Consider the following 17,935-nt stretch of genomic DNA (forward strand, 5'->3'; position numbering starts at 1 on the left):
AGTTGGGGACCCACTGGACGTAATAGGAAAAGAACCCGAGGCACCTTTTCAGGGCCATGGGGCAATGGGGAAGGGGGAGTTGCAGGAGGGGGCGCATTCGGTCGGGGTCAGGTCCAAGAACTCTGTTTTCCACGATGTAGCCGAGGAGGCTAGTCTGGTTGTGTGGAAAATGCATTTCTCCTTGTTATAAGTGAGGCTAAGGGTTTGGGCGGTTTGGAGAAATCTCTGGAGGTTGGCGTCGTGATCCTGCTGATCATGGCCGCAGATGGTGACGTTGTCCAAGTACGGAAATGTGACCCGCAGCCCCTACTGGTCCACCATTCGGTCCATCGTTCTTTGGAAGACCGAGACCCCGTTTGTGATGCCGAATGGGACCCGGAGAAAGTGGAAGTGACGGCCGTCTGCCTCAAAGGCTGTGTAGTGGCAGTCGTCCGGGCGGATTGGGAGCTGGTGGTAGGCAGACTTCAGATCCACCGTGGAGAACACCCGGCAGTGTGCGATCTGGTTAACCATGTCTGCGATCCGGGGAAGGGGATACGCATTGAGGTGCGTGTAGCGGTTTATGGCTTGGCTGTAGTCTACAACCATCCGGATCTTTCCCCCGATCCTGACGACCACCATCTGAGCTCTCCAGGGGCTATTGCTGGCCTCGATGATCCCCTCCCACAAGAGTCGCTGGAACTCGAACCTGATAAAAGTCCTGTCCTGGATGCTGTACCACCTGCTTCTGGTGGCGACTGGCTTACAGTCGGCGTTGAGATTTGCGAAGAGTGGGGGAGGGTCGACCTTTAGGATCGCGAGGCTGCATACAGTGAGTGGGGGTAGGGGCCCGCCGAACTTCAGAGTTAGGCTCCTGAGATTACATTGGAAGTCCAGTCCCAACAGGAGAGGAGAGCAGAGGTCGGAGAGTACATATAACTTAAAATCAGCGTACTCGGCGCCCTATATTGCGAGGGTTGCGGTAGTGAACCCCCGGATCTGCACCGAGTGTGACCCAGAAGCGAGGGAGATGGTTTGATGTGCAGGGAAGATTGGGAGCGAGCAGCGCCTTACCATGTCGGGATGAATGAAACTCTCCGTGCTCCCTGAGTCGAACTGGGAAGGCGTTTCATGTCCATTTACCGGACGGTCATCATGGAGCTCCGGAGGTGTTTGGGTCGCGACTGGTCAAGGGTGACCGCGCTGAGTTGCGGGTAGCCGGCGTGGTCAGAGGTGCTGGGATGGTCCCAAGATGGCTGCCCCCGTCGGTCGCACGTGTCGGGCAGTGTTGCATATGGCGGCCAAGATGGTGGCCCCCGTCAGTCGCACGTGTCGGGCGATGAGGAAGATGGCGTCCATGGTGGCGGCCCCTATGAGTCGCACGTGGCGGGCCGCGTGGGTGAGGGTGGCCAAGATGGCGGCCCCCGTGAGTCGCACACGTTGTGCGGGCTAGAAGATGGCTGCCCCCACGGACAACACGAGGCCGATGACGCATCCGGGGGGGGGGGCGGAGCCGGCAGACACGCTGCCACACTGCGGGGTCTGCGGGCCTGTGAGTCTGAGAGTCGGGCTTGTGATTTTGAGGATTTGGACCTGGCCAGGCAAACCTTAGGGAAATGTCCCTTTTTACCGCAGTCGCTGCAGTTCGCATTCCGGGCCGGGCATCGCTGCCTGGGGCACTGATGCTGGCCGCAGAAATAGCAGGGTAGCCCCCCGTGTTGGGCGGGCAGTGGCGCGGCACAGGCCTGGGGTACTCTCTGGTCGGGGGTCTACGAGGGGGTCGCGTGATCTGACGGGAACGCGTTGAGGCTTTGGAACACTACTGCTAGGGAGGAGACTAGCTTTACTGTCTCTTCCAGGTCTAGGGCACCTTTCTCGAGGAGGTGCTGTCTCACGTAGTTGGACCTGACTCTAGCCACGTAGGCGTCCCGGACGGCGACGTCCATATGTTGAGTGGCCGTAACGGCCTGGTAGTTGCAACTTCGCTCAAGGACTTTGAGTTTGCGTAGGAACTCCTCCAGCGATTCCCCGGGGCGTTGGCGGCGATTAGTGAGGAGATGCCGTGCGTACACCTCGTTCACCGGCCTTCTGTATAGACGCTTCAGCACCGTGAGGGCGTCTGCGTAGGTGGAGGCTTCCTCGAGTTGTACAGAGTTACGATGGCTCACTCGGGCGTGGAGGAGGCTCAGCTTCTGATCGTCGGAGACGGAAGGCGAGGAGGAGGCGGCGAGGTAGGCCTCGAAACAGCGGAGCCAGTGCGAAAAAAAATCCCTTTTGCCTCCGCGGCTTGTGGGTCGAGTTCCAGTCGGTCAGGTTTGAGGGCCGATTCCATTGTGGTGTTGCAGTCGATTAAATTGATGCGACCATCAATTCACGCGAAACAGAGAGTAGATGTAAACTGTGTCTTTAATCGACTTGAACAGTGTCTGCCTGCGACTACTCTGCTAGTGAGAGTTGCCTACAGGGCTACTGCTCTTTATACCTCCCCTCAAGGGGTGGAGCCAGGGGCGGAGCCCACAAGGGCACCAACATGATACATTCCAGGTAATATTGTACAATGGTCCATAGGTGGAACCCACATGGGCAACAGCGAGAAACAGTGACATACATGGTGAATGGTTAATGCAATACATTCACCACAAGCATGAATTGACACATGGATGGGGATTGGGGAATGCGAGGGGATGCGTGAGAGCTGGAAAACTCTGTTTTGTTTTAATTATATTTTAAAATAAAATAAACAATGTGCCAGAGTAGAGAGGTGGGCCTTCCACCCTGCCTCCCTCCACACCCGGCAACCTCTGCACCTGTTCCAGGGAAGTGGGCCTGATCTCAAATCCCGGAACAAAAATTGGAACTGCAGACCTGCTATTTGTAAAGATTGGCTTTGCAGAGCTTGGAATACTCCCCTCTCTGTACACCAGTGAAAATCTGAGTCATCGATTCCAAAGCGTAACCAGCCCTGTATCTTCTCTACACTAACTGGGCAGAGTTGAAGTCGATTTTTCTCACGGTTACATTTTAAGCAAAGAATTTTCCCAGACAGTGGGGAATGAATGGATGGAGCGGACATCTGTCTGTCTGTGGCTGATCATGAACAGAGGCACCACATGGTTAAGTCACCACTAGTCTTGTGACTAGTGAAACAAGACATTAATATAGCCGTTTAAAGTCCCATTTGGAAACACAGAGATGAAGAGAAAGTGAAAACGAGGAAAGGAATGTCAGAAATTCATTAAAAGGTGGTATATCTCTGAGTGCCACAATGATCTTTTACAAACACGATGCGAGGTTTGTTAGGAGATGTTGCTCAAAGACGGTTAGGATGGAGAACTGAAGCCAGCGCAAAAAACTCTGCTGATGTCACGACAGATCTTGTGATGTTTCACCAGCAGGAATGTATTCTCTGATACATAACACCCCTCCCTCTTTACTTCTTTTGTATGACGACAACTTTCTGAAAATTATTACAATAGGCTAACTTATGTATTATCTCTTAACAATGTGTACAACTTAATAAGACAGTCTCTCAGGCGGATGTCTATTCCTTTTGGGTTGTACTCGACATTCTGGAACTTGGCTACGCGAGACCTTGGAAGTGTCCTCTGTTCATTCAGTAGGTGGTATTTCCTGGGCAGTTACTCCAGCATCCGTCTCAATAGATATTGGAAAGTCGTCAGAAACAGGTTCTGAACTCGTCTCTGTGTTCAGGCTCGGCTGAGAAATATCACTGTTCTCAGGGATGTAGGACAAGGTGGTGTCGAAAACAGGGGGGGCTGACGGCAGAGTGTCAGAGATCTACAAAGAACTAATGGACTGGGAGGGCACCCCGATAGGAGATGACAAGAGCAAGTGGGAGGAAGAGCTGGGGAGGGAGTTGGAGGATGGGCTGTGTGGGGAGGCTTTGAGAAGAGTGTACGCATCCTCTTCATGTGCGAGGCTGAGCCTGATTCAGTTCAAGGTACACAACGCACATATGATGGTGGCCATGATAAGTAGTTTTTTTGAGGGGGTGGAGGATAGGTGTGGGTAGTGCGCGGGTGGGCCTGCGAACCATGTCCACATGTTTTGGGCCTGTTTGAAGCTGGAGGAATTCTGGCGGGAGTTTACTGATGTTGGGCGGGATTCGTCGTTGCCTGACGCTGATATCATAATCGGCGATCGGGCGGAGAAGCGCTTCCGACGCCTAAATTGGGGGCGGTGCCGGTTTGACGCCGGTTTACGAGTCTCCGCCCCCCCCCCCCAAAATGGCATCATCCCGTTGTGCAGCGCATGCCATTGGAATGGCGTTGGTGCATCATCGGAAGTCCCTCCCCCGATGCTTGGCCCCGATGGGCCGAGTTCCCGATGGCGCAGAATACTTACGCTATTTATTATCGTCGACCCTGCATGGCAGTTGCAGACTGTGTCCAGCGCCGCCACAGACAGTGGGGGAGGGGGGAGCCATACTGCTGGCCATGGGGACTTCAGCAAGGGCTGGGGGAACTGGTGGGGGGTAGTCCGAGGGTGGCGAGGGGGATTAATGGGGGCCATTATTTGTCAGGCCGGGTCCGCACGCGTCCGGCGCCATGTTGCACGGCGAGGCTGCCACCATGCGTCCGTAGGGCCACACACCCGGCCATTCTTCAGCCGTTTTAGTTGTGGGAGCTGGGAGCTTTACCCGGCGTGGCTGCTAGCCCCTCAAAGGTCTTGGATTTGGTGCATATGTTGTGCGTTTGTTCTGGCATAAAACACCACTGTTCCCACGCCGCCGTCAGCACTTAGTCTGGAAATTGGAGAATTAAGCCTGTTATGTCTGAGGTGTTGAGGGTGAAGGTGGTCCCGAGTCCAGAAGTAGCAATCTGTGGAGTGTCAGAAGACCTGGGAGTCCAGGCGGCGAGAGAGGCCAATGTGCTGGCCTTTGCCTCGCTGCTGTACCCGAAGACGGATCTTGCTGGAATGGAGGCACTTGGGGCCTCTGAAACTGGGGGTGTGGTTGACTGACCTCGCGGAATTCCTCAGACCAAGTTCGCCTTGAGAGGGTCTGTGGAGGGCTTTGCCTCGGAGATGGAAACTGTTCATCGACTACTTTGAGAATAATTAAGATCTCAGCAGTGGGGGAGGGTTTAAAAAAGGAGGTGGGGACGTGGGGAGGTGGAGGGTGGCGGCAGGGAGGGTAGACGGTGGAGTGTTAGATATTTATTTGTTATTTGAATTCCTGTTTGCTCTCTGTTTTGTTGTGTTTGATTTATCTAAACAAATGCCTTAAAAATGAAGTATCGCTGTTTAGATTTTTCAATGGAAATGCTTCTTGGGAAGTTTCAGCGATTTCACTTTGTGAAACCAGTAATTGGTCAGTATGATGTCGCCAAATTCTTTCTTCATGGGTCTGTATGGTGTATGATATGGATTTGTATTTGCTGGGATCACAGCAGGTACCCATTTCTCATTGTTCTTGTTAACTTCTTGTCAGCACTCGCTCTCCCTGAGTGAATAATCTATGTTTAGTTCCCTCCTAGCAATCTGAGCTTGTTGTTTTGGTTTGACAATCGCTGAAGTACCAGGTGGTATCAAAAGGTCAAACTTCGCTTTCTTTTGAAAAGCAGCATTGTTGGTCAACTCTGTGTCGTTCCGTGTGTGGTGTTTCAATATGACATCAAGACGTTATTTGCTCGTCTTGACAATATACCTTGGTCCTTTGATGCCTTGATTGAATGCTTAAGTGACCCTGCAAACTGGTCAACCAATACATTTTTTCCAGGCTGGTAGGAAGCTGACTAGATGTGTTGTATACCAGTGTTTTTCAAACTTTTTTTCCTGGGATTCACTTTTGGCAACCGGTCAGCCTTCGGGACCCACGGCGGCAAAACTTTGTGACACATGCTGATCGGCCTTCGCAACACATGCCATGTTTGCTTACCTTTTAATGCGAAAGGGGAGCCTGCTTTGTCCTCACGATATCACTTGAATCAGGTTCAAAGGAGCAGAGGACAATTCACACATCAGGTGCCGACTCCAGTCAGTTCCCTTGTGCCGTCTTCATCTTTATGTAAACAGAACATCCAATCTCGCAGATGTAGCTCATTGTGAAGGACAATAGCATCAAAATGCTTGTTTTACTCAGCACTGGATACTCCTGCGAAATGCTACACCAGAATGTTGACAATCTCATGGGCTTTTGATGTGTTTTTAATGTGGTATTACATGTCAACTACAGCAGCATAATGTTTTAATTTGGTGTTAGCTCTAATTTAATAACTGACTCTGCAGTCTCAACCTGAAAATGTATTTTTCACCACCACCTCTCTTTCAAATTCTGAAACTTCTCTCATTTGCAGTACTTCCCTGCACATAACAAACATGGGCTTTGCCTCTTTGTTTGAATTGTCACAATTGACAAAACCGTACTTCAAGAAATCATCTTTATACTTCTTTGTTCCGAGTTAAGTTTCTTTTCTCAGGGACGTTAACCAGAGTCCCTGGAGCTCTAACACTACCATTGATCCAACCTGCCTGGACTCTCCTGACAGCTCTCATGCAGATTCTATTGTGCAATCCTGTCCAATAGGTAAACTTCCTAATTAAGTCTCTGGCCATCTCTTCCTTTTCAGAAAACCACATTGATCTTCACAGTTCACTTGCCTTGCTTGCCAGCAGCTGCAAAATTGAAACAACTCTGCTCCCTACTTTGGCGCTTCACATCAATTTTGGGTGCAGGTGAGTGACCTGCTCTCTGCTGCTGCTTCTGGCTGTAAGACTCCACACGGCCCACTCCACACAGCTTAATGTGTCTCCATTTAAAAGGTACAGTGGCCGCAATTCTCGATGTAAAAGCTGGTAATGGCTGTTGGTTGCTTTTCCCGCCATTGCAATCAGCACGGGAATGGCAGGACCAGTCGCTCCGCGACCCTCCCGACACCCACCAATGACCCACCTGCAAGTCGTGACCCTGACTTTGCAACCCTGCTGTAAACCATTTCCTTTTAAGTAATCTTTGAACTCCTTAGAAATGAGCTGGTGTTCCATTGTCACTTACAACCTGCTCCGGACCGGCAAATCTCGCAAATATTTCATCCAACTACTCAAACGTTTGTTCTGCAGTCGTGGATTTTAGAATCACTACTCCGGTCATTTAGAATGTGCATCTACAGTCACTAGGAACATGTGTCCTTCCACTGGACCAGCGTGGTCTGCGTGTTTTCTCCGCCATGGCTGTGTCGGCCATTTCCACGGATGTAAGGGGTACAGTGGTTAAATGTACGTCAGTCATTGTTCCTCTTTGGTCCATGTCCATCACCTTCTGTTTTTTAAATGTTTTTGTTCGGGTCTTAGCATTTCATAACATACTTCACACAAGACAGGGTCAAGACATGTATTTACAAGAATTTTACAGCCACTGTAGTTTTTACTATTCTACAGAGGTTCAGGATTATCCATTCTGCCGGTAGCGCTCTCACGCCTGTGGGATTCCCGGTGGTGTGAGGTGGCCACAGTGGGAAATCCCATAGTCAGGTAGCCAGAATGGAGAATCCAGCGGACGGTGAGGCCGCGCCGAGGAACTCACGGCTGGCGGACTGGAGAATCCTGCAGTGGGTGGATCATCTCGATCCGTAGGGCCATTCATATAATGTTCAGAAGTCGAGGTTGCAAGGTGATCGAGAGAGATACAGAAAGAAGCGGCTTGCACAAAGAGACAAACTGCTGTTGAGCGCTGGCTGGGCCACGCTTTGGCCCGGAGTACGTCCACCCAGTCATGTGGGGGCTAGTAGCTGTCTGTGCTCCCCTGGGGGTGAGCCTCCGTGCAGCAAAGGAGGCTGTGTGAGAGCCCCTGGTGGTCGGCCATCGCTGTTGCCGCTGTACAGCTGGCCCCCACCCTGGTCACCTGCAGCTTAGCCGTGCTGGGGGGGGGGGGCATCCACTGGGTGGGCTCTTGTTGCACTTTGCCACTTGTGGTTCTCCCTTTTCCGACTTGCTCTGCCCTTGGCGCTTTTATCCCCCCCCCCCCCCCCTCTGCTATACCTCTTCCCTTCCTGCCCTCCCCCCACCCACTCACCCCCCCCATTCTCTTCCCCATTTTGTGAGCTGACCTGTGTCTCTCCCTCCCCCCCCCCCCTCTCCCCCGCCCCCCCCCCCCCCCCCCCCCCCCACCTTGCTTTACTGGGCGCTGGTTACGAACAGGTCCTGGAGCAAGTTGATGAATAGCCTCCATGTTTTGTGTAAACCTTCCTCAGACCCTCTGATGGCACACTTTATCTTCTCTAGCCTGAGAAATTCTCCCAGGTCGGGCAGCCAATATGCAGTCTTGAGTGGTCCTACCGACTGCCAGCCCAGCAGGAGTCTCCGGCAGGCAATCAGGGAGGCAAAGGCCAGGCGTCGACCACCTCCCCATGAAGAGCTCTGGCTGGTCTGATACCCTGAAGACCACCACCAGTGGGCATGCCTCCACCCTCACCCCCACAACCCTGAACATGGCCTCGAAGAAAGATGACCTTTACCAAACAAGCCTGGGGCAGGCCCAGAACCTATGGATGTGTTTGGTCACGCCTCCATGCCACCGTTCACACTTGTCCTCCACCTCCAGGAAGAGCCCGCTCATTCTTATCTGCATTAGGTGCGCCTTGTGCACCACCTTTAGTTGCGTTAGGCTCAGCCCAGCACACATGGAGGTGAGGTTTGCCCTGTGCAGGTCTTCGACCCAGAGTCCTCCCCCTATCTACCTGCCTCATTCTTCCTCCCACTTCCTTCTTGTCTCATCTAGGGGTGATCATACCTCCTTAGCAGTCGTCCACACATGTCCGCACAGTCCCCCTACCCTAGTTCATCCGCAGTCAGTAGCCCGCCCAGTAGTGTGTGTCCCGGTACCTGGGGGAATGTCATCATTTCTTGCAGACTATGTTTTGGACTTGGTTGTATTTGAGTTTGTTCTCTTTCGGGAGCTGGTGCTTGTCCATAAGGTCCCCCAGCTTTGCTAATCTGCCCTCTGTGAATATGTTTCTAACCGTCAGTGTCCCTTCATCCTGTCTCCTCTTTCTGAAGGAGGTGTCCATTGTTGCTGGGGTGAATTTGTGGTTTTTGCAGATGGGGGCCATGGTGGACATCTTATAATAATAATAATATTTATTGTCACAAGTAGGCTGACATTAACACGACAATGTAGTTACTGTGAAAAACCCCTAGTTCGGGTACACAGAGGGAGAATTCAGAATGTCCAATTCACCTAACAGCACGTCTTTTGGGACTTGTGGGAGGAAACCGGAGCACCCGGAGGAAACTCACGCAGTCACAGGGAGAACGTGTAGACTTCACACAGACAGTGACCCAAGCCGGGAATCGAACCTGGGAGCCTGGAGCTGTGAAGCATAAGTGTGGCAACTACCACTGGGCTTTTTGAGTATTTCGTTTGTGGGGGGGGGGGGGGGGGGGGGGGGGGGGGGGGGGGGGCGGGGGTGACAGGAGCGCGGACACGGCCAGTGCTCAAAGGGATGTCCCTGTGCAGGAACTCTCCTCCATTCTGACCCATTCTGCTCTTGATTCCTTGACCCATCCCCATACCCTTTCTGCCCAGTGGTAGAACTGGAGGTACAGGAGGGCTGGGCCTCCTACTTCTCCTTCTTTGTTGGACCTTCTTCCTTATCCTCGGGTTGTTCTCTTTGTGCGGAGTCTGCATGTTCTCCCCATGTCTGCATGGGTTTCTTCCGGGTGCTCCAGATTCTTCCCACAAGTCCTGAAAAACGTGCTGTTAGGTCATTTGGACATTCTGAATTCTCTCTCTGTGTACCCGAACAGGCGCCGGACTGTGGCGACCAGAGGCGTTTCACAGTAACTTCATTGCAGTGTTAATGTAAGCCTACTTGTGACACTAATAAAGATTCTTATTATTATTCTCCCCCTAAACAAACACCATGATCAGCTTATCAATTGCGGTGAAAAAAGCCTTGGTGTTGAAGTTTGGATGGGATCTGAACAGGAGGATGTACCTGGGCAGCAAGTCCATTTTGATCGTCTGCACTCTCCCCAACAGGGTGAGCGTGAGCAAGTCGTTTTTAACTTCCTCCACCAGACTCATCAGGTTCCATTTGTGGATCCGTGTCCAGGCATGGGCGATTGGATCCCCAGGTATCAGAATTTAGTCTGGGCCAGTTTCAATGGCAATCCCTCCAGCTCTGCTCCTCCCACCTGGGGTTACAGGGAAGATTTCACCCTTACGCAGGTTAAGTTTGTAACCTGAGAAGGTTCTGAACTCCTTCAGGAGTTTTGTTGTTCCTTCCAGCGGGTTTGTGATGTAGATGAGCAGGTCATCCGCATAGTGAGACTCTATGCTCTCTGTCTCCTCTTCAGATACCTCTCCACCCTTTTGCCGCTCTGAGAGCGATTGCCAGTGGCTCAATTGCCAGGGCAAACAATAGCAGGGATAATGGTGTATGGGGAGGTGGTGGCGGAGTGGTATTGTCACTAGACTAGTAAATCAGAGACCCAGCGTAATGCCCTGTGAACCCATGTTCAATTCCCGCCACTGCAAATGGTGAAATTGAATTGAATGAAAATCTGGAATGAAAAGTCTAATGATGACCATGAAACCATTGTCGAGTTTTGTAAAAATCCATCTGGCCTTTAGGGAAGAAAATCTGCCGTCCTTACCTGGTCTGGCCTGCATGGTCTCCAGATCCACAGCAATGTGGTTGGCCTTTAACTACCCCCTCAAGGGCAATTAGGGATGGGAAATAAATGCTGGCAGCCTGCAATCCCTACGTCTCATGAACAGATAAAAAAATAAAAGGCAACCATGCCTCGGGCCTCTGTGCATCTGGAAGTATTCAGAGCTGTTAGTGTTTGGCCGTACACTCGCCCATGGGAGCACTATACAACAGTTTTACCCATGAGGCGAAGCCTGGCCCAAACCCAAACTGTTCCACCACCTCTGTGGGATACTTCCATTCGCGCCTGTCAAAGGCCTTTTCTGCATCCAGGGAGATGATCATCTCCGGTGCTCTCTCCCCGGATGGGGTCATTATCACATTCAGCAGGCGCCTGATGTTCACTAATTGCCTGCCCTTGACAAAGCCCATCTGAACTTCCGCAACTACCTCTGGTAGGCAGCTCCCCAGGGCCTTCGCCAGGATCCTGGAGTCAGTATTAACAAATGAGGTGGGTCTGTGTGACCCACACTTATCGGCTCTTTGTCCTTCTTGGGGATCAGTGATATTGAGGCCTGAGTCAGCGTTGGTGTCGTATTAGGTTCTTCATTAATAAGGGGATCAGGGGTTATGGGGAGAAGGCAGGAGAATGGGGATGAGAAAATATCAGCCATGATTGAATGGTAGAGCAGACTCAATGCACCGAGTGGCCTAATTCTGCTCCTATGTCTTATGTTCTTATGGTGGCAGTGTTCCCCTAGATCGTGAGTCAGTGAACATCTCCCGCAGGTGTGAGGCCAGTGCTGGAGTCTTGCCCCCCTGCATGGAGTTGATGCTTCCCATGACTTCCCCCAGCTCTAATGGTGCTTCCAGGCCCTGTCTCCCTTCCTCCCCTACGATTGGCATGTCCAGTCCATCAAAGAACTGCTTCATCTTCGAGTCTCCCTCCGGGAGCTCGGAGGTGTACAGCTTTAGGCATAAGGTCACAAAGGCTTTATTAATTTTCTCTGGTGCTGTGACTAGTCTGCCATTCCTATCCTTCACTTGAGCTATTTCCCTCGTGGCTGCCTGCTTCCTCAGCTGGTGAGCCTGTAGGCGACTGACCTTGTCTCCACGCTAGTAAAACGTTCCTCCATGTCTGGCAGAGTACTGCTTTCCCAGTGGAGAGGAGGTCAAAGACCATTTGTAGTTTTTTCCTCTCCGCCAGTAGTTCCACTCTCAGGGTCATGGAGAATCGCCGATCCACCTCGAGTATGGTGTTGAGTTGCCTTGCTGCCCTCTCTGTCCTGTCTTTAAGTGTTCTACACGTAATAATCCCCCCTCTTATCACCGCCTTCAATGCCTCCCAGAGCATGGAGGTTGAGACCTCCCCATTTTGGTTGCAGAATACATAACCGTCGTTGGCTTGTGATATCTACTCATAGATTGCCTTGTCGGTAGGAGGGCCACGCCCAGCCTCCAGAGGGGCTTTGAGCATGGCCCGTCCCGTCACTAACCTCATATCCAGGTAATAAAGAGCATGGTTGGAGAATACTATTGCGGAGCATTCCGCTCCGACTCTCCCTGGAAGCACCAATTTTCCCACCAGGAAGAAGTCGATCCCAGACCCTATGGACTAGGGAGAAGAAGAGCTCCTTTCCCTTTGGGTGTGTGAACCTCCATGGGTCCACTGCCCACCTGATCCGAAAGGTATTTAGTTCCCTTGCCATGCTTCACTGTTCCACCGATTGGGGGCTGGATCTGTCCGTCCGTGGGCCCTGTACGCAGTTAAAGTCTCCCCCCCATAATGATATGTCGGGAGTTTCTGCCGTGGTTTTCTTTATAAAGTCAGCGTCGTCCCAGTTGGGAGCATGCACATTTACCAGCACCACTGGTGCCCTTTGAGGACACCATGAACCATGACATACCGCCCTCCTGGTCCGTAACCGTCTTTGTCGCCGTGAGTGCTGTCCTCTTATTGAGCAGTATGGCCACCCCACCTAGCCCTCGTCCTGTAACATGATTGACATGCCTGTCCTACCAAGCTCTTTCTTTCCCACAGTTGTTCCTTCTCCTTCCTCGTGGTGGAAGATAACATTGGCATTCAGATGGGCAAAGACTCTGTTACATTTTATCGGGCTGTTAAATCCTCTGACGTTCTAGGTGACGACCCTGATGGGGGTTTCTGTCACCCCTTCCTGTCTACCCTTCTTGTCTCCCCCTCTCCATGCCCCTGTGGGCCTTCTCCCTATCCTTCCCCCCCCCTGTTCCCCCCCACCACCAGAAGTGATGTCCATCACCTTCTACATCACTGGATCAGTCCTTGTGTATCTCTGAACTTGAGAAGAGTCATAAGCACATTATTCATGAGTGAGAAATATTGGATGTTGACAAAATCTTCTTCAGGTTCTTGTATGATTTGTTGCAGCAATCTTGACAAAGCATCAGCATTTGCATGTTGCCCCGACTTACGATATTGGATATCATAAGTGCGTGCCGATAATATCAAAGACCATCTCTGTAACATATCAGCTGCTAAGGAAGAAATACTTTTAAACGCCCGAAGATTGTCATCAAGGGTCGGTGATCTGTAAAAAAAAGCAAAACGACGCCCAAAAAAAGTAGTGGTGAAACTTTCTTAGCCCGAAAATGATGCTCTAAGCTTCTTTTTCTAGCTGAGCGTTATCAATATCTGAGCCAGTAAGAGTTCATGAAGCGAATGCTTTGATTATTACTCTCCTGAAGGCAAATATGTGAGAAATCTGCCCCAATCCCATAGGGTGATGCATCGCAAGGAAGTTGTAACCTTAGCTTGTGATTGTGGTGGACCAATAGGTCTGACTTCTTTAAGGTATCTTCTACGTCAAGGAATGCACCTTCGCATTCGTCTGACCAGTGCCATACCGATTTACCACACAACAAGGTGTGCAATGGCTTCAATACTATTGCGAAATTTGGAGTGAATTTACTGTAATAATTTATTAAGCGAAGAAATTACCTCAATTATGTCAATTTTGAGGGCTTGGTTCTTCTAAGATTGCTGTCATCTTCTTCAGTTCCTAATGCAAGCCGTCTTTATCAATGATGTGATCCAAGTAGTTTATGGATGTCTTGAAAAAGTCACACTTTTCCTTTTTGTCTCGGCAATTATGGTTTTGTTGATGTTGCAGTGTCTCTTCCAAATTCTTCAGGTGCTCTTGTTCACTTGAACCGGTGATGAGGGTGTCATCTAGGTAGCATTGCACATTCTTTAGCCCACTCAGAATTTGTTCAATGGATCTCTGAAAAGGAGCAGGTACAGGCATTATCCCAAATGGAAGTCTCCTGCAACGGATCAAACCATTGTGTGTCACTTTAAAAAAAAACTTTAGAGTACCCAATTATTATTTTTTCCAATTAAGGGGCAATTTAGCATGGCCAATCCACCTACCCTGCACGTTTTGGGTTGTGGGGGTGAAACCCACGCAGACACGGGGAAGATGTGCAAACTCCACATGGACAGTGACCCAGGGCCGGGATCGAACCCGGGTCCTCAGCACGGAGGCAGCAGTGCAAACCATTGCGCCACCTTGTCACCCCACCTTTGAGTGTCACAATAGTGAGTAACGGTTGTGATTTTGCAGCCACATTCATTTGAAAATATGCCTGTGATGGATCAATTTTACTGAATTTCTGACCTCCAGAAAGCCCAGCAAACACGTCTTCAATTAACGGCAGCGGATAATGATCTGTACACAATACCGGATTTATTGTTTTCGTAAAATCTCCACATATCTTTATCAAGCCATCGGGTTTCATACAGGAACTATTGATGTTGCCCAATGACTTGTAGCAACTAGTTCAATTACTGCTATTTGGACTGGTCTTTCTAGTTCTTCTTTGAGTTTTGGCCTGATGGCATATGGCATGGTTCTGGCATTCAGACATCCTGGAGCACTGTTTGGCATAATTTTGAGTTGGACTTCAATGCCTGTTGATTCACCAGTCTCCAGTTGAGTTTGTTTTTACAAACATGTGACGGGGTTCTCCCGTATCCGGCAGGCGGGCCGTACCAGTGCCAAAGAGTGGTGTGAACCACTCCGGCGCCGGCCCGCCCGAAAGGTGCGGAATCCTCCGCACCTTTGGGGGCGAGGCCTGAGCTGGAGTGATTGGTGCCGTGCCAACCAGCGCCGAAGGGCCTCCGCCGGCCGGCACGAGTTGCCGCATGTGCAGGAGCGCCAGCATGTTCCCAGAATTGCTGGCGGATTCCTGCGCATGCGCAGGGGGTTTCTTCTCCGTGCCAGCCATGGCGGAGCTTTACAGCGCCCGGCGCGGAGGGAAAGAGTGCCCCCATGGCACAGGCCCGCCCGCAGATTGGTGGGCCCTGATCGCGGGCCAGGCCACCATGGCCCCCCCCCCCCCGCTCCCGGGGCCAGATCCCCCGCACCTCCCCGAGGACTCCGCAGGCCGCCCGCAGAGCCAGGTCCCGCCGGTAAGAACCTTGTGTAATGTACGCCATTGGGACTGGCCCAAAACGGGAAGCCACTCGGACCATCGCGGAGCGGAGAGCCGCCGGGGGACCTGCTGCCTACAGCCCCCGGCCGCCGCGGCGCGATTCCTGCCCCCGCCCAAAAACTGGCGCTGGAGAATTCGGCAGCCGGCGCCGGAGCGGGATTCACGCCGCCCCCCCCCCCCGGCAATTCTCCGGCCCGGCGGGGGGTCGGAGAATCCCGCCCATGCTCTGCCAAATATAGCAGGAAATGTTCCGAACAACATGGAGAGATAACTCCGCTGTTTGTCCATTGACTTCTACATTCCCAAGAATGTATTCTTTTAATGGTATGACCTCTTCTGTGTACGTCCCGAGGATCATATTTGAAGATTTTAAAGGAAGGTGCTTTAAATTTTGATTCAGGATATTATCAGGTATCAATGATACAGCCGTCCCTGTATCTATTTCCATTTTGACTAGGTTATCAACAGGTTTTTGGAATACCCAGAAGCATTGTTGATCATCCCACACTGACAAGGCGGCTACTTTCAGCTCTTGAACTTGTTCAGGTACGTCATCTCTTGAGTGGCCTTGAACTTCGTCTACTAACTTACAAACATGACTCGTTTGCTTAGATATGTTTTGCATATCCTTGGCGTTCGTGAAGTTTGTCTGGCCCAGCATGCTTTGGCAATATGGCCCTTCTTGCACCAGTTCTTGCACTTATTTTTTCTACTCCTAGGTTCCTCCACTGAGTGTACATCGATGACATAATTGTACCCTTGCAGCCTTGTTTCTAATGGTCCACAACTTGTGGATCTTCATTTCAGCCCCTATCAGCCCCTATCTATTTCCTCTGTTGCTAGCTCCATTGACATGGCAGTTTCCACAACAGATTTGAGAAAGTAAACAGCTTTCTCTGAATTACTTCCTTGCGGAGTCCACATACCAGCCTATCACAAAGAGCATCATCAAGTGTTGCACAAAACTCACAGTATTTTACTCACCTGCTTAAAGCTACTGCGACGGTGGAACGGAAACCTTTCTGCAATTAGCAATGGGCTGGGTGAGAAATTCCCTTCGGGATTCCATTATCGATTTTCTCTCTTAGTTTTTGCTGGATGAATTAAGTTTTGCAGCAGCATAAAAGTTTTGAACTGAGAAATATTTTACCTTTAGATCCTCCGGTGTTTGATTTGCTGCGAGATAGAATTGAAATCACTCATCACGTGAGATCCAAGTCTCACTATCTTCAAATGCATCCATGGCTTCTGTTTTCCCGACATTCCGGATACCAGCTCCTAGGGTCTATACTTCAACCAACTTCCTCCCTTCCATGTACTTCTAATGTTTCAAAGAAGTGATCCCATTATCCACAATGCAGTTCAGGAATTTTCTTTTTGTCTGACTGTGGTTAGAATTTTTCCCGATATGTTACAGGGGAAAGACATATAAGTCAAAGACATGCAGCACGATTCAGCAGACTGAAGTTAAAGTTCATTGCACAACACATTTAGCGGGGTGTTTCTTGGTGGCTGCAGCGGAGAGAAACATCTGGGGCGGGATTCTCCGTGAACCGGCGGGGCAGGCATTCCGGTGCTGAGGAATGGCGTGAATCACTCCAGCGCCTGGCCGCCCCGAAGGTGCAGAATCCTCCGCACCTTCAGGAACTAGGCCAGCGCTGAAGTGTTCGGCGCTGCGCCAGCCAGCGAGGAAGGGATTGGCGCCACGTCAACGGGCGCCGAAGGGCCTCCGCCGGCCAGCGTGAGTTGGCACATGCGTGGGAGTGCCAGCGTGTGCTGCCGTCATCCCAGCGCATGCGCAGGGGGGTTCTTCTCCGCGCCGGCCGTTGCGGAGGTTGACAGTGGCCGGTGCGGAGGGAAAGAGTGCCCCCATGGCCCCCAGATCCCGGCGGGACCCACCAAAAACGGGTGGCCACTCGGCCCATCGCGGGCCAGAGAATCGCCGGGGGGGCCGCTGCCAGCAGCTGCTGACCGGAGCACCGCGATTCCCGCCCCCGCCAAAAACCCCGGCGGCGGAGAATTCGGCAGCCGCTGGGGGCGGGATTCACGCCGCCCCCTGGCGATTCTCCGACCTGGCGGGGTGTCGGAGAATCACGCCCCTATTATGCAACAGACTTTGCCGTTTTTTTTTTATCTTGGGGTAATCCTCTGCAGCGAAGTCACACTTAGTGGGGTTGCAGGAAAAGCTTCTCATAGATCGGGGCACCATTTTGTTCGGCAGACACGATCTTTTCCCCTGCCTTTCAGGCCATCCCTGCTTTTCTGACCCTCCCCCCTCACTACCCCAACCTTTTGTGGGAGGCCCCGGGAACTCCCCCCTCCCCCATATGCCCTCCAAGTGGCAAGGCACCACCTGACCGAACCTATGGCACTGCAAAACTGGCACATGGGCATGGCACCCTGGGAGTGCCCCTGACACCCTGGCAGTGCCCCTGGCACCCTGGCAATGCCACCCGAGCCACCTGGGAGATCCTCTCTGCCGAGGTTGCACTTGGAACTGCTTTGCTCATTTAAATATTCATATCTGGATCTGCGAGGGTGAGATCCAGATCGCTCTGGGCAGAGGGAGTCAGGTGGCTCGCAAGCTGCCTGGCACCTGGCATGGAACGCCAATTTGGGGCTCACAAGTGATTCACGCATTGTGCCCAGATCTGCGCTGGGATCAACAAGGTCATTGAATCATGCCCAGGAACTACCAAATAATGTCCCAGCTGGTATCAATATTGGCTCTCTGCCAGAGCACTGACATCAACACAGAAATTTGTTATCGCTTTATGGAATTTTGTGATTACCCAGTTCCAGTAATTATCACCTTTGCACAAAAAGACAAAAGACCACGCTATGAATGTGTAACTTCGAGACAGTAGTGA

General features: G+C 51.5%; 1 pseudogene; it reads right to left on the reverse strand.

The window, feature by feature from the left end:
- Nucleotides 1-17,935, reverse strand: part of LOC140395237 (procathepsin L-like) — a 184,091-nt pseudogene that overhangs the window by 25,053 nt on the left and 141,103 nt on the right.

Source organism: Scyliorhinus torazame, chromosome 18 (genome assembly GCF_047496885.1).
Source record: "Scyliorhinus torazame isolate Kashiwa2021f chromosome 18, sScyTor2.1, whole genome shotgun sequence".
Lineage (NCBI taxonomy): Eukaryota > Metazoa > Chordata > Chondrichthyes > Carcharhiniformes > Scyliorhinidae > Scyliorhinus > Scyliorhinus torazame.